This window comes from Alosa alosa, chromosome 11, assembly GCF_017589495.1.
Source record: "Alosa alosa isolate M-15738 ecotype Scorff River chromosome 11, AALO_Geno_1.1, whole genome shotgun sequence".
NCBI classification, from domain to species: domain Eukaryota; kingdom Metazoa; phylum Chordata; class Actinopteri; order Clupeiformes; family Clupeidae; genus Alosa; species Alosa alosa.
Genome location: NC_063199.1, coordinates 34,642,410 through 34,660,576, shown reverse-complemented (window position 1 = coordinate 34,660,576; position 18,167 = coordinate 34,642,410).

The window sequence follows — 18,167 nt, the reverse complement described above, 5'->3', positions numbered from 1 at the left end:
CTTGCGTGAGGAGATTCCTGGCATAGTCAAAGAAACATCTAGTCCTTTTTACAGATGGCTAATGTGCTCTCCACTAGTGGCACAATTGAAGGTGCGGAGAGATCGATCGTACTTTTTGCTTTTCCAACTGACAGCTGGCAACCCAAAATTACACATTAATGAGTTTCACTTGATTTCAGGCACGTTTATCTGAACTTCATGGAGCAACCAAGATCAGGAAAATGACTTGGTCCTGTACTGAATAATGTGCTGTTTGCTTTCAGACCAATCATGTTAGCAGGTAGCGCAAAGAGAGCCGCAAGTCACACACATGCTTGTTAGCTTTCAGACCAGTCGTATTAGCAGGTAGCGCAAAGAGAGCCGCAAGTCACACACATGCTTGTTAGCGCCTTGGCAATTCTTTGGATCAGCGTTTTGGGCCGCAGCCCGATCCTCCGTCACCAAAGGCACAAAGTCAGCAATAACCCTCCAGCTTTCCAAATGGTACTTTTTGTGAGGGGTAGAGCGGTGGTGGGAAAGTCCCCCCCCCCCAAATAAAACTTCTTAGGTTCCACAGCGGACATGCCGTAGATCAAGGTGGGAGGCTTTTATGCCTGTCTACCAGCTGACCCTGTGGCCATGGATTTTGATCGGCTACTGTACTCCATTTGATGGCGCTGGGAGCGTTCACCGTGACAACCACTGCCCCTCCCAACTCCCACCCCCACATCTCCCTATGAATGACAGAGCCATCCCTCACGCCAGAGCGCTGTCAGAACTAGAGAGAGGCTGACATGCACATCCCTGGCTTTGATTGATGGTGTGTATTTTAACATCCCGCCCCCCCCTTTTTTATCGGCTGAGGCGAGGCAATCAAAACCGTGCTCGCAGTAATCAGCTGCAGACTCATAGATTCACGGCAGCCATATTGGCGCGTACACTGTATATATCTATAATGTCAGATATGAAATTGTCTCGGTAGCGAGATAACTATGTGCCATGGGATAGACAATGAGAGGAATAAAAGAGATGACAGCCCAGCACACTGCAGCTTTTCCTGGGGGTTATAGATAGCTTTTTGATTTATTTGATTGCTGATTTAACCTTGCTAGGAGCAGTGGACTGCCTTGAAGTGAAAAACAACAGACTCTGTGTGATTCCCTGTGATTTTTCAACTGTAAGGTGTTTAGTTTCGAGGCCATTTCTACCAGAATGTTTGAAGTCAGTGAAGAAGAACACATGAGACATCAAATGAATCTGCTCTACTGAACGTCATCTACGGATTTCTTTTATTTATTGGATTTTGTGCATTACGCATTTCATTCTCTCCTGTTTAAGGATGATGTCTATTGTTAACTCAGCCCAGTCTTGGCGATCCAACCACAGGTCCAAGTCAGCCCAGTCTTGGTGATCCGCTGATCCTGCAGCCCTTCCAGCCGCAGCTCTCATGTGTTTAATAGACAACATCCAGGAGACGTGTGCGCACCCTAGCCATTAGTGCATTAGGCATTAGTGGTGTAGTGCACTCAGTAGTGGTGTCAACAATAATCGATTCGGCGATGCATTGCAATGCGGGGCATGCACGATTCAGCATCGATGCGGCAACGTGCCATAATCGATTATGTCACTGTTTATTTTCTGGCCTTGAGTGGACAATAAAGTTGTGAAGTTTCAATCACTTCTGGGGGCATTTCCGGAGCAACGTTGTAATGACATGCACAGCCTGTAGCTACATGCTAAGCGGCAGCACTAGCTAGCATAACAACACTAAAGAATCAAGATGACGGAGGGAGATGACCGCGATAGACGGGTAATTAAAAACGCACCCAAAGCTTGGAAAACGGACATCTGGGCACATTTCGGATTCTACTAATTTAATGGGAAACTAGTAGGGCTGTCAATCGATTAAAAAAATTAATCTAATTAATTAGTATAGTATAAGTATATATACTTTTTTGACGTGAGGGAAATTTGGTATAAAAATTAATCTAATTAATTAGTATAGTATAAGTATATATACTTTTTTGACGTGAGGGAAATTTGGTCTCTGCATTTAACCCAATCGCTGAATTAGTGAAACACAAACAGCACACAGTGAACACACAGTGAGGTGAAGCACACACTAATCCCGGGCGCAGTGAGCTGCCTGCTACAACGGGCGGCGCCGGGGAGCAGTGAGGGGTTAGGTGCCTTGCTCAAGGGCACTTCAGCCGCGGCCCACTGGTCGGGCTTGAACCGGCAACCCTCCGGTTACAAGTCCAGAGTGCTAACCAGTGGGCCACGGCTGCCCACAAAGTACATACTCTGTGATTAATTGATCTAAATTAATCGCATATATAATTTTTGCTGTGAAAGTATTTTAAATATTTAAATTCAAATGAATCATTGAATAATCAGCATTAGTGACATTAAAGTTCAAAAACTCTTTTACTGTTCAAATAATGGGCATAATAATCTATGATATGACCTAATAAATATGCTGAGGAAATAAATTCAAAAGTGCTTCGGGAAGAAGTTTTTTCTTCACATACAAGGCATTTCAGGCCACATATATAACCTAGGGGACACAATGAAAATAAATTAACACTCCCCTCAATGTCAACACTTATTCCTTTGCATTGATGTGTGACTATAGAGTTGATGAACTCCGGTGATATGCAAATTGCTTGCTGCAGACATTGCAAAGGACTTTATTTTCAACACTTTGTTTTTATCAACACCATCAGGGCGTTTTTTAAAAGTAAATGTTCCAATCAATGATCCAGGCAGCACGTTTTCTTCTCTCTCCTTCATTTTACAGTCTAATTTTTACTGACTAGAACGGCTCGGGTCAAAGGTCATAAGGAATCGATTAATCTGCACTAATTTTTTTAATCAGTTATTTTTTCTCAAATGAATTAATCGAAATTAATCAGTTATTTTGACAGCCCTAGAAACTAGACAAGACGTACGCGGTGTGTAAAACCTGACACACTAACATCAAGCACGTTGGCAATACAACTAACTTCACAAACTATGTCGATCGTTGGCATCCTGAGTTGGCTTCGTTACTGTGTGTGCAGTATGTGCAGGGTAGGAATTTCACGACGGCCATGGCCATCGTTGCCCTTGCGTTGGCCGTGATGCCCCTTTGAAAATCAGAGGTTTACAGGCCATGATGGCCTTGGTGCCCCCTTCTTTCAATATTCTTCTTCTTCTTTTAATTTAGTCTTTTACGCAATGGAGAAAGTGACAGCGCACGGCAAGAAAGAAAGTGCATCCAAATTCACCCATTATTTTCAGTTGAACTACTCGCGAACGAGCCTACTCATCACACAGACATCACAAGTAGCCTATCACATCACATGAAAGAGCTTTTTCTCAGATTTTAAACTATGTTAGCTGTTAATTGCTGTGGTTCGCGAGAAAATTACACTTAAGTGAATAATAGAATTCAATTTAATCATAATTCTACTGAAGGTTCTGCGCCCATCTCCCTACCCATTCATCTCGGTGGAATACTTCACAAACCCTTCGTTCAACACATAACAAACCATATATCAGAATAAACAGCTGACCTTACCGAACAGAAAGGTGTAAAGCAGTCCCCTGTACAGTTAGCCGTTCCAGAGTAATCCAGTTCTGAATTTGCAGCAAATTTTCGACATGCATGGATGTCTCTAAATTTGAGCTTTAAGTTTTACAATGTGTTTAAATTATTCTACATGATTTCATAATGGGCCAAATACAAAATAAATGTTACAAATATCGCCTAGATATCGGTAAATCAGAGGACAGCTGACTAAGAGTTTGTGAAAGTGATCACAAAATGCTAAGCATGCATCTATGCTATTTGAGTTTCTTAAAACTGAGCTGTGCTTAAATTGTTCAATACATGAGTTCATAACAGGCCAAATATAAAATAAATGTTAAATATATCCTAGATATCTAAATATTAGATGATCAGATTATTTACAGTTCTATGTAATATATTTCATGTGTTTGTAATGTTTCATAGGCTACAGTGATGCAGGTCTACTACTGTGAATAGGCTAAATACAACTTAAATACAACTAAATACAACATTTTTATAGACAACTACTGTATAGTTAACTTTGGCCTTGGTGCCCTGACATGTGGCCTTTGTGCCCCCCACCAAATATGCCCAACTGAAGGCCATGTAGCCTTGCCCCTAAAATGGTGAAATTCCATTATTTAATGACATTTATGTCAAAGATACAGGAGAGTGATAATACACACATAGCAGCCAATAAAATCTGTTCAATATCTGACTGCTTGTATTGCCTCATGACCTCAAAATTTGCCTTGTTGTGTGCAGTAGAATTTTGATGCATACTGTAGCAATGCATTTCAATGCATCATAGAATCGAATTGAATCTAATCGTAATCGAATCGAATTGTGAGGGCAGTGCCAATGCACACCCCTAATGGTAAGCCAGCTACATCTGTGCAGACATGACTAAGCCAGCTACAGTACATCTGTGCAGACGTGACTAAGCCAGCTACATCTGTGCAGACATGACTAAGCTTCAGCTGCACTCAGTGTGTGGGACGCACCTCTCGTCCCTCTGAAGTAGCCCGCAGAGCTGTGCTGATGCCCAGAGTAGAGGTCTACCGGGCGAGTGCAGACCTCTAGCCCAGAGCCTTCACCAGCAGGACAAATCACCCACCCGCAAGCACACTCAAAAACATCTACCTCCCTATCCATAATGCAATAGTATTTTTGAATGCCTTTTATTTATCATGGGTTTTGCTTGTTAACATATTTGTTTCCATGAAACAGTCTGTAAAGAACCTTTCATACCGAGAGCTGCACACATTTGCCCAAATGGTTTGTTTGAAGCTCGGCAGCTTGTGAACACATTCTTTAGTCTAGTGTTTGTCTTGGTCTGATACAAGGATACAAGGATACAAGGAAGTTTATTGTCATATACATATAGTGCATAAGTGGCAAGGGCTGCATAAGAAAGGTGGGGGAGGATTGGGATTGGGCGGGGGGCACGAACAAGAGCACCCAGGGGCAACAGGGGCAAAGAAAAACTCCCTTACCAAGGAAGAAACCTTGGGCAGATCCACGGCTCAAGGGGCTAACCCAACTGCCAGGGGTCTTGGTGTGTGTGTTGGGGGGATGACAGGGGAGATGGGATAGTGTGCTGTGTATGTGGGGAGAGCTGTGTATGTGTGTTGGAGAAGCTTCCTGATGAAATAATGTGATTCACTCTAAGCAGACTAGTGTTTGTCTTGGTCTGATTCACTCTAAGCAGACTCAGAAGGAAACACTAAGGCAGCGTTATTCATTTCTTTAGTCTAGTGTTTGTGTTGGTCTGATTCACTCTAAGCAGACTCAGGAGGAAACACTAAGGCAGCGTTATTCATTTCTTTAGTCTAGTGTTTGTGTTGGTCTGATTCACTCTAAGCAGACTCAGGAGGTGAGGCAACACTGTAAGAACACTGTTCAGGGACTGAGAATTGTCAGATAAAGTACTGATAAACACACAAACACACACACACACAAATATACAAACACACACAGACTAATATACAACACACACACACACACACACACACACACACACACACAGAAATATACAAACACACACACACACACAAATATACAAACACACACATACACACACAAATATACAAACACACACACACACATACAAACACACACACACACAAATATACAAACACACACACACACACACACACACACACACACAAATATACAAACACACACACACACACTAATATACAAACACACACACACACACACACACACACATACACACACGCTAATATACAAACACACACACACACACACACAAACAGGAACCGTGAGCTTTATGGGTGATAACTGACACTATGTTAAGAGCATTAGGTATTATCAGGGGAGTCTGTTTCATCTCTTTTTGGGCAGACCCAATAATATCAGAGTTTTGTTTCTCTCTAGAAGCTTCCCTGTGTCTCCTGCAATCAAAGGTATAATACATCAAAGACAGCCGAGACAAAGAGCAAACAGATCTGGTGGCGACACCCATGCTCTGCAGACCAGACCTGTGTGGCTTTCCAACTCCATGGACACCGGTGGAGAGAAGAGACAGAACAAAGAAGAAGGTGGAGATTTCCATTAGAATGTGTCCAGTTAGTGCTGGAGAATTACGACATCAGAATGAAGCCGATATTTACTGTAATCAAGCTCTTTATTGTGCTCTGGATACCAGTTACTTTCCAGGCTGAGTTGATTGAATGGGAAGTACGCAAACAGATGGCATGTAGGCTACTGTTACACACATGCAAAACTGCATATGAGGATTACACATGCCAAAACAATACCCTGACAAACATGAATCAAACAGTGACATTCCTTCTCTTTAGAACGCACAAAGGTAAGTTCTAAATCCTACTAACCTATATATATTCTCTCCACTTGGCACGCTGCATTGTTATTCTTAGGGAGCACTTTGGTAGGTCTAGCCCTGCGGCCACAGCAAACATCAGTGTGCTAAACAGTGCTGGAGGCCCAGAACACGCATGTGTAAAATGTTCCATGAAATGTCCCCTTGCCCATGAAATCATGTCCTAATCACACGTGCAATCAGGCTGATAAACATGGGTTTATTTTCTCCAGTGCAAGCTTAATTACCGAGCTTTGAATTAAATAATGAGGTGGCCTCTGACGGAAAATGATGGATCAGTGTATTGTGCCTCTATATGGAGCGTAAGGAGAGGCAAGGCCGAATCAACCTTTAGAATACGGATGGGAAAGTGAATTAACATTGACTTACATTATTGCCCATTGATTTATTGGCTATTTAGGGGGAACGTTAATGTATTTATTTAAATAATTAATTACACAATATGTTGGAGAGGAGGTCAAAAGTTATTACATTCACACACACACACACGCAAACAGAGGCCAATAGAAACAAACATGCATGCAAGCACACACTAGAAAAAAAAACAGCAGGTGTTTCAAAATGGTCCTTAATACTGAGATAAGGGTTGTGGTTCTCCCCTCCCCCTCTCACACACACTCTGCAGGGAGCACATGCTAATTTATGCTAGCCTCTGGAACGCGGTGGTCTTTAAACGACGGTTAACCCACTGGCTCCAATCTCACCGTGCAGGCAGAAGGAATAAAATTCAGATGAGTACGGGCCTAGTAGTAAATCACGAAAGCTTATCAATAAATAATTAGCTTTAAATGTGTGTTAATGACCTACGTTTGCTGACTCTGCATAGGGTCGTCATAAAGAGATGCTTCAGAGACACTGAAACCCACTGGATTTCATAACAGCGCTTCGTACGTGAGAGAGACTATACAAACAGGACACCGCAGGTCAGTCTCATGTGCACCAGTAAGATGCTGCCAAGGCCCAGTAAAGAGCAGAGTAATACAATAACATGGGGACATGTGGCTCAAAGCTACAGAAATGTGTTGACTTGAGATCACAGGTGTCTAAAGGTAGGTGTGTAAAGACACAGCCAGGGTTGTGTCCTCGTCTTTACTTCACACAGACACGCACACACAGTGCAGAGAACAAGAAGGTATAATAATAATGCCTCTTTTTAACGCTTTATATTCATAAAACCACATCACGGTGTGATACACACATATTAATGTGTGATCTCGTACTCTAGTAACCAGTGCGTTTACACTGTAATGTGTGATAACAGATCTCTAGTAACCAGTGCATTTACACTGTAATGTGTGATAACAGATCTCACACTCTAGTAACCAGTGCGTTTACACTGTAATGTGTGATAACAGATCTCACACTCTAGTAACCAGTGCGTTTACACTGTAATGTGTAAAATGGAACCAAAGGTATTTGTTGCAGGACTATTGCACTACATGTATCTGAAAGAAGTCAATATATATGCAATGCAGTCTCTGTTGCTATTGGTATCCATAAGATCAAACAATGAAAATCAATACCTTGGAACTTGACATATTTAAAATATAATAAATAAAGTTTCTATTCTATTCTATTCTATATTTCTATATTCTATGTTTGTATATTGTATAAAGAATGTCTAATTCACAAGCTGTCAGTACTGTTGCTTTAAAGGTGCTCAATGCAGTCTCGTAAATACCCCTCAGTGCTAGAACCCTTCCCCCTGGACACGGTCTATGTGGATTTGTTTTGACAAACCGGCAAAGATCATTTCTGAAGAGCGTTGTCGACTGACAAGGTAATTTTATACGATTCCAAATAAACAGTAGGCTATTGCTCAATTGCCGTAAAGCAATTCTTGATTTTCTCCAGGTCGGGGACATCAAGTTGCAAGGCTGGTTCTCTGTAGACGATTAGAAGACTCCGTAGGCTGGTTCTCTGTAGACGATTAGAAGACTCCGTAGGCTGGTTCTCTGTAGACGATTAGAAGACTCCGTAGGCTATATGGCTGTAGACGATTAGAAGACTCCGTAGGCTGGTTCTCTGTAGACGATTAGAAGACTCCGTAGGCTATATGGCTGTAGAAGCCGAGCCATTCTCCCTATTACAAATGAGTTTACTATCAAAATGACTTTGTTGCTGTTATATTCAAATAACTGCATAAGATGAATAAGATGTCTGGCTGTTACAGCACAGCATGTGGCACACAGTAACGTAACCGATACATTCTCACAGGCACTGAGGTTTCCCACCAGATTATGTCCAGTTAATTATTCATCCTGTGCTTACCCTCGGAGTCAAAGAGCCTTTGTCACAGGAGCCATTAGAGAGACTTTGACGACTCTGCTTGTCTGACCATCTCAGTGCTGACGGCCAGTAACACTACCCCGCGTGCATGACACAGGTGCAGAGCGGCCCCACGTCTGCCTGGGAACATGGGCCGGGGAAGCGTCACATGGGAGCATTTGAGGATGTTTGTGTAAACACACAGCTTATCTGCCACTCAGAGATGGAAAGGGGGGCAGATGCAGGTGTGAATGTCACATGTGTAAGAGGAGGAACACACACTCTTACTCTGTGATGTGTGTGTGCGTGTGTGTGGTGGAGGGGTGTAGTTATTTAGTCTAACGTGAAGGAGAAATCATGATCTGTGACATGCACGTACACAGACACACACACATTCACACACATACACACACACAGACACTTACATACAGACACACAGACACACACACCGAGGCTTGTGCTAGACGGCTACCTGTGGAGCCTGGCCCTGTCTCTCCATCACCTGCTGCGCCTCCTATGACATGGGGGGGGGGGGTTCTGATGGAACGAGCCCCACTGTCGTCTCCTCCCCGCCCCCCCAACTGTGTAAAAGCCTGCTCCCTTTTTCTGTGGCCCAGGGCCCTGAGGAGAGTGGGGAACGCTCATCAATTATTCAGGCCAAAGCCCTGTGCTGCTCTAAAACACTGTGCTTAAGCTGCCAACCTCCAGGGGAGACAGACAGAGAGACAGACAGACAGACAGACAGGGAGACAGACAGAGAGACAGACAGACAGAGAGACAGACAGACAGACGCAGGTAGAACTAGAACAGAGAGATGGAAAAGAATGGAGAAAGAGAGATTGGGACAGAAGGAAAGAAAAAAAGGATGAATGGATGAAATTGAAGAAAAAGAAATAAAGAAATGGCCCCGCCCCCTCCAATCAGCAGCGAAGAGCATTCAGACCGGGACGGGAAAACGATTAGCTGCTCTCCCAATTATCGCCTGGAGAGCCAACTCGTATAGACAGAGGAGGTTTAAAGAGATGAGAGATAATCATTCTTTTCACTTGCATAATGCACGGACATTAAGTGGGTCAAACTCCGGCAGAAACAGCAAAAATAATACATTCAAAGTGATTGAACTAATCTAAATGATCTTCGTCGGAGTGGAGACAGGTTTGAGTATGAACTCTAAAGTCGATGTGCAATGTGTGCTGACATGTTTATATTGGGAGATGTCTTCACATACACTGCTAATGGTGTTCCTTATGAACATAGACAACAACGTGAGCTCTATCCACAGCTGTACATGATGTTCCATCCTGCACGACATTAGTGCATGGGAGCAACACCTGACATACTTTACCTGTACAGGGAAGAGGCCAGACATCACCTGGACACCATCCATCACGTCAGCAGCAGAGATGAATCCGCTCTAATATCCCATAGCTCTGCATGAACGGGTTAAGTCAAGGATAACACATGAGCTGGCCCCAGAGCACATACATCTTCAGACAACGACCAGAGGCACCGCCGAGTGGCACAGCCGAGTGGCATGGACACACCCTGAAGAGACACTGCTGAGTGGCACAGCCGAGTGGCATGGACACACCCTGAAGAGACACTGCCGAGTGGCATGGACACACCCTGAAGCCTCCAGGCCAGCCGGTGCCAAACACATGGCGACAACAATGTTTTAGGCCGCCTCCCTCACACAGTAAACAGGATCGTAAAAAACCCTTCAGATCCACCAATTATGCCCCAATCTGACACATCCGTGCCATAAAATCCACAGGAGGCCCTTGTGCCGCTCTGGCAGTGATGAAGCACCACTTGTTTTGTGGGCCTATTTGTGGCACTTAGAGGCAAGCCCCAAAAGGGGCACTCCCTGGGAGCCCTCTCCCCCGTATGGTGCCCTGCTATGCCCTGGCCCTCAGGGAACCACGCTTCTGCTCTACCCCACACACACACACACACACACACCCTGCTCCATCTCTCTCTCACACACACACACACCCTGCTCCATCTCTCTCTCTCTCTCTCTCTCTCTCTCACACACACACACACACTCTGCTCCATCTCTCTCTCTCTCTCTCTCTCACACACACACACACATGCACAGAGATGCGATTTATTGTCAACCATCACAACTAATGCACCCAGCTCGCCATGTCTCTTAGTGGGTTTGGAGAGAAAACGTCTTTATTGCTGACATGGACATGAGACACTGAGATTGCTGTATTATTCATAAGATCACTTATTTGGCACCAACACTAAATAATGGGGATTGTGTATAGCACAGAACATTTGATATGGCTCCAAGGGAAGCAAGCACTACTATCAATAGAGGGAACAGGAACATGGGAACAGGGAACAGGAACATGATGTTGACTATGTAGGTAAATATTGACCATCCAAAGATAATGACGAACAAAAAAACGTGAGAAAGGCAAAGACAGGGAGAGAGAGAGTCAAAGAGACACGGAGAGATCCATTAATATAAAAAGTAAGCAAAATCTATTAGGCTTAGTGCTATTATTCAGATGCAAGAAAGGAAGAAGACAGAAAGCTTTGATTTTTCCACAGCTGAAGGACAGTATTGAAAGCACTGGACAGGACAGACTTTTGTATGGATGACAAGTCACGGTGATCTTACAGGATATTCTGCTTCACCACCTTGAGCCAAACATCTCACCTTTAGTGACCACACCTTGACTCCTGTAGTGACCACACCTTGACTCCTGTAGTGACCACACCTTGTAGTCTCCTGTAGTGGGAGCACAGTACGTCATCCCCGTAAACAAAGTCCAGCCTAGAGTGGGCCATGATGCATGCACAGGTAACTAAAGAAGAAAAAGTCCAGCCTAGAGTGGGCCATGATGCACAGCACAGGTGACTAAAGAAGAAAAAGTCCAGCCTAGAGTGGGCCATGATGTATGCACAGCACAGGTAACTAAAGAAGAAAAAGTCCAGCCTAGAGTGGGCCATGATGCATGCACAGCACAGGTAACTAAAGAAGACATGTTCAATGTTGTTAGCTCTCAGGTGTTTAAGTGCAGAATCCCCTGTGCAATGTCTGCAGAAAGCTGATTCTCTCTCTGTCCTGAATTCAATTTGCTTCAAGCGTTACGTAAGTAAAAGAGCCAAAGGAAGTGGAGGAAGAGGAAACAGGAAACAGGAAAAGGAGCCACAACTTGTAGTGGGATTACCGTAGTCTCAATCAGAACCGTTCCACATGCACACACACGTACGCACGCACACACACACACAACTTGTCGTGTGATTACTGTAATCTCAATCAGAGCCATTCCACATGCACACACACGTACACACGCACACACACACACACACAAACAAACAAACATCAAACTCTTGAAAAAGTAAAATCAACAGTCTCATTAGTAATCTTGGAATGTCCCAATGCCAGTGCCTCAGTTTCATCAATTCCATCACAGAACAGCAAGTCATTAACAGATTTGCAGACCATCATATCTGAATTATTGTTCCCAGCAATTAGAGTCTTCTCACTGATAAACACATTACGACCGTTAATCAACAACTGAAAAATAAGCCAAATCTAGAAGTTTTACAAACTTTTAAATCATGCTATTCTAGTGAACTTGAAATACAAAACTAGCAACTACTTTTAACTTGTATATATGTGTGTGAAACTCTAAACTAATGTACCACCTGAAGTGTAAATGTAATTTCCCAGATTCCATAGGCCAACATAACTGTCAAGAAGCTGTCATCATTATAGCTACACATCGAGGGGACGTGTTCAGTTCCTAAAAAAGCTGTCATCATTATACTGTAGCTACACAATAGCCGGCTTCAGACCGTCGAGCCAGGCCAGGCTAGGCTAGGGTCATTTGGGGGCCACCTGGTGATAGTAGCCCAGGTCTACAAGCCTCAAAACCCTGAGACTGTTGTGTTCTGACTGTCAGGCCACTAGCCTCTCCGCATTAAGCCCCCTACATACTCGCCATTCCCGACCTATAGCGCGATAATGTGACGTCACGGTAGCGCCGTAACCATTTATACTTTAGTGGTGGTCGCCACTAGTTGCAATATTCTCCTGTGCAACCATTTCGCTTGTGTTTATTTACAGTAGTAGTGGTGGTAGCATTGGTGTCACTAGTTGCAATAATTCTAACCTCCTGTGCAGAGGTGTTGTTGCTATTCACAACTAGGTTGAAAAGGCTATCGTGTACCTATCCTTTACACAGTAGAAGAAGCAGTGACTATGTACCAAAAGCATTGGTGTCTGTAGCAGTGTTTGGCAGTAAAGCTAACCTCTGTAATGATATTTGTAAATGCTCCCTTAAGAACCGGATTTTGTTCAAATCTACTATTCACAACATTTAGTAAATGTTACCATCATTACCATCTAGTTTCCAAGGTGTGTGCAGATAGATAGATAGATAGATAGATATAGATAGTAGGGGTGGGCGATATATATCGTCTGCGATAATATCGTGATTGTTGTTTTAACGATGTGCAAATTGACATTATCGAGTATTTAAATTACTTACGGGGAAAAAACACTCGAAAACACACATTGAAACCCCATACTGTACATTCACTAAATCCAGGAGGTGTAGCCTATGTGAGAGAAGCCCCTGGCTGCAGCAGAGCAAGTGTCTCATGATCACTAGTGGGTCCACATTGTCACACGCACGCCTAATGTTTATTTTGTACAGCAAGAGTAGCACTTGGGATTTTGTGCAGCTAGAGGTAGACTAGGCTACTTGGGATTTTGTGCGGCTACTTCTGTTCAAGTAGCATTGATGAGTCACGTTTTTTCCTACATGGTATTATATGGAGAGAAAACATTAGCCTTTGAGTATTTTAATAGTCAGTTGTAAACAAAGAACTCTTCTCATGTAGGCCTAACCCTTTTGTAAATGGACTAACCGTTAGCATCTCTATGGGATTTCTCATATACATTAGCCATAAGCTAACGCATTAGTTTCTATTCTGTAACTTGGAATGTTAGCATAGACAATGCATTGGTTGATTTGGTTAAAAAGTCACAGGTTAGGTTATTTGTTATTATTGTATTGATGCTATTCATAAATAATGAGCTGTAAAGTAACTCAGACTTTTACACATTTCTTTTAAAGGATATCGACTAATTATCGTTATCGTCAAAATCACAAAAAATATCGAGATATTATTTTTTGTCCATATCGCCCACCCCTAATAGATAGACAGACAGATAGATAGATACTTTATTCATCCCGAGGGATATTTTAATTTTAGCTAGCCGGCTGAGTTTGTGTAATTTCCTAAAGTGGAAAAAATTCACGACTGTAACAAAACAGACCTCCGAACTGCAACTCTTGTTTGCCCTCAAACTAGTCCATCTTCCATTTCTGCTTTGTCGCGCTCAGCTGAAAAAAATAGAGTGGTGCGCGTGACCAAAATCCTGGCGCGCCAGCGAGATCTACTTCATTTTGACGTCACATTGTCGCGCTACCGGTCGGGTCGAGTATGTAAAGGGCATTACACCTCGACACGCCCTCGCTTGTGAAAACGTCACCAATACCACCCATTTTCAAACGGGATAAGCATAAAGTTGCGTATCCCTTTCCTATACTGTATGCTATCGAAGTCAGTCACCTATTTCTGTCCTTTTACGTATGTCACTTAAGATTAATTTCTATACAAACGAAGACGTCGGATTCCTAAAGAAATGCAAGCACACACAACATGCGTGTATCTAAATGTATCTATGTACCATAAATGACATTTTACCGTGACTCGCAGAGTGTTGTAAGGCTGTGTGTTCAAATCCGCTTGGAGCTCCAGTGGAATTTTGATTTCCCGACAGTGGGCCGTGTGAGAGGGCACTCACCAGTCCAGCACCCACCAGCCCAGCACCAAACTTCGAGCGCACAGTAAAGAAAATAGGATTTTGAAGGCAGTAGATGATTGAACTGATAAGTGTTCCACGGACCGTAGATGCTCCTGCTAAGAACCAAACCAGACTTTGTTCAAATCAACACATCTATGGCTACTGGAAAATGTAAGGTTCATTTATCAAATGCTTGATCAAATTTTGAAGTATTAAAAAACATCTTTATTTTAGAATTTCCAAACGAAAGGGGAAATTGAAGCTTTTACGATAGTTCTTTAAAGTATTCCACACTATCGATAGCATAAAACACACTGGCAGGAATAATTTAGTGGGACGCTCGTCTATGTTAATTAACTCATAAGTTCACTTTTTACTGTGCTACATGGCGACCTCTGGACAAAGTTAGCCTACTGACAGGCAAACATCTTTAACACGGACATAACCACTATGTGTACTAGCAAATACTGCTGTGCTTTCATAGCCATTCATGCTTCTCGACTCGTACCAAGTGGCCCAACGTTTAGGGTGGGCCAGAAATCAGGGGCCAGTAACACCAATATAGCACCCGCACCTGAAGGTGGGAAAGCAATTAGCCCCGGCACTGCCTGGCTAGCTGGGCTTTGGCTCGACGGTTTGAGGGGGCTATTGAGGGGACGTGTTCAGTTCCTAAAGAAGTTACATTAAAGGTGACATCTACTGCACACAAACATCGGAGAATAACCATGGGTGAGTCAGCACACCGCTTATGACCCATCAAGACTAAAGTGGACTCTGCTGCCCGATGCTCATTGACTACTATAAGAGTCCTGTGTGTGTGTGTGTGTGTGTGTGTGTGTGTGTGTGTGTGTGTGAGCTGCTCATTGACTACTATAAGAGTCCTGTGTGTGTGTGTGTGTGTGTGTGTGTGATCTCATTGACTACTATAAGAGTCCTGTGTGTGTGTGAGCTGCTCACTGACTACTATAAGAGTCCTGTGTGTGTGTGTGTGTGTGTGTGTGTGTGTGTGTGTGTGTGTGTGAGCTGCTCATTGACTACTATAAGAGTCCTGTGTGTGTGTGTGTGTGTGTGTGTGTGTGTGTGTGTGTGTGTGTGTGTGTGTGTGTGTGTGTGAGCTGCTCATTGACTACTATAAGAGTCCTGTGTGTGTGTGTGTGTGTGTGTGATCTCATTGACTACTATAAAAGTCCTGTGTGTGTGTGTGTGTGTGAGCTGCTCATTGACTACTATAAAAGTCCTGTGTGTGTGTGTGTGTGTGTGTGAGCTGCTCATTGACTACTATAAGAGTCCTGTGTATGAGTAGCTCATGCTAGTAGAATTAGCTGAACGGTGAACTTGGCCTTATGCACATCCTACTGGGCAGAGCTCACCAGACTGTGTGAATCAGTCTAATGCGGATCTATTGTTCGCTTCTGTAATTGACCTCAGGTGTCCCTGTTTGCATGAAGCATAAATGGTCTGCATGCTGAGTGGGCAAGCGTGTGAGAGTGTGCAGCATGTGTGCTGACCTGTTTATAAATAACCCTCAATTAAAAACAGTGTATGCTTCAAAAATAAACATTCATCTGAAAGCATGCATGTATTAAGGTGAAACCCACTTTACACTTAACTTGCAACTACTATCTACTTAACTTGCAACTTCTATCTACTTAACTTGCAACTACTATCTTGCATTATAAATAACTACTATCTGACACTTTAACCTAATGGTTACACAATGCTGATGACTAATGCTGAGGTGTAGGCTCTCAGAATGCAGGTTCACTGCTCCATCTGCTGGTGAAGCTGACAAAGTACAGGAAAAAACATTCCCTCACAGCATAGGTCACACATGGATACACAGGCCACAAAAGGTTTCATAAGTGCTTCTGCCATACTGGCACTCATTCCACTGAATAGCATGCAATGCATAAGAAATTCATTGGAACGTGTGGAATTCCACTGAATAGCATGCAAAGCATAACAAAATGCATTGGAAAGTGTGGAAATTGCATAAGAAATGCATTGAGAATAAGAAATACATTGGAACAAGTGCAAATTGAGTTTCAGGGCTTCCAGAGTGTGAAAACAAAGAGTTGTTTTGTTTTGCTTGTTGTGATTGACAGTATCTATCAAGGTCTACAGAAGTGGGGAGCAGACAGCGTCAGAGCTGCTGTGATTAAGCTGCAATAGGAATAGCTCACAATCCTTAACCATGGTTTATACCCATATGTGTTTAAAAGATCAGACTAAAGGGATTATTTACTTTTCTCGCGAACACAGCAATTATCGGCTAACATCGTTTAAAAGCTGAGAAAAAGCTCTTTCATGTGATACGTGTGATGTCTGTGTGATGAATAGGCTTCTTCGCGAGTAGTTCAACTGAGAATGGGTGAATTTGGACCACTTTCTTTCTTAGCTGTCACTTTCTCCACTGCGTAAATGACTAAATTAATTTGCGCTGTGAATGCTAAGATTATTTTGACAGGCCACAGGCTAAATAAAAATCGCTATTAGTAGGACACAAAGCAAAATATTGAAAGAAGGGGGCACCAAGGCCACCGTGGCCTGTACTGTAAACCTCTGATTTTCAAAGGGGCCTCACGGCCAATGCAAGGGAAATTCCTACCCTGCCCATATGTGTATAAAAGATCAGAGTAAAGGGTTTATACCCATATGTGTATAAAAGATCAGAGTAAAGGGTTTATACCCATATGTGTATAACAAATCAGACTAAAGGGTTTATCCCCATATGTGTATAACAGATCAGACTGTATGTGTATACAAGATCAGACTAAAGGGTTTATACCCATACAGTATGTGTTTAAAAGATCAGACTTCTTGTGGGAAAAGGGACCATTAGCTCTTCTATCAAGCACAGGACCTTCATTTGATATTTGATATGTTTGTCCAAAAATATGAAACATATTGAAATTCCTCTCTTCTCCCCTCTCTCTCTCTCTCTCTCTCTCCTCCCCTCTCTCATCCAACCTGGTATCAGATATAATCACAACAGCTGCAGAATATTAAACATATTGACACACATCCAACTTGGTATCAGATATGATCACAACAGCAGCAGAATATTAAACATATTGACACACATCCAACCTGGTATCAGATATGATCAGAACAGCAGCAGAATATTAAACATATTGACACACATCCAACCTGGTATCAGATATGATCAGAACAGCAGGTGGCCAATTGTGGTCAGCAGACCAGAGGGCAGAGAGTTGTTGGCACAGGGCAGCCGACCTCCTTACTCATAATTACAGAGCGCATACTTACGTGTAGACCGACAGTCAGATATCCATCTAACTCCATCTGCAGTCCATGCAGCTGATGCCAATTAGAGAGAAAGCAAGCGCAAAAGAGCTGACACGTACCACCCAGTCAGAAAAACACCAGCAGCAACCAGCTTTCCTTCACTGCACTGCACTGATTAAGCCAATGAAACGGCATTCCTCTGACTAAGGTAGAGGACGAAATCATTGGGACTTAGTTAGAATCCGTCATACATTCATGTCATGAATGTGATTTCTAGAGACACTTCACTCTCATGTCATGAATGTGATTTCTAGAGACACTTCACTCTCATGTCATGAATCATCATCTGTGTAGGATGCATTCATGTCAGAGCCACAGGCACAAAATGAAAGTATAAGCATAAGTATATATAC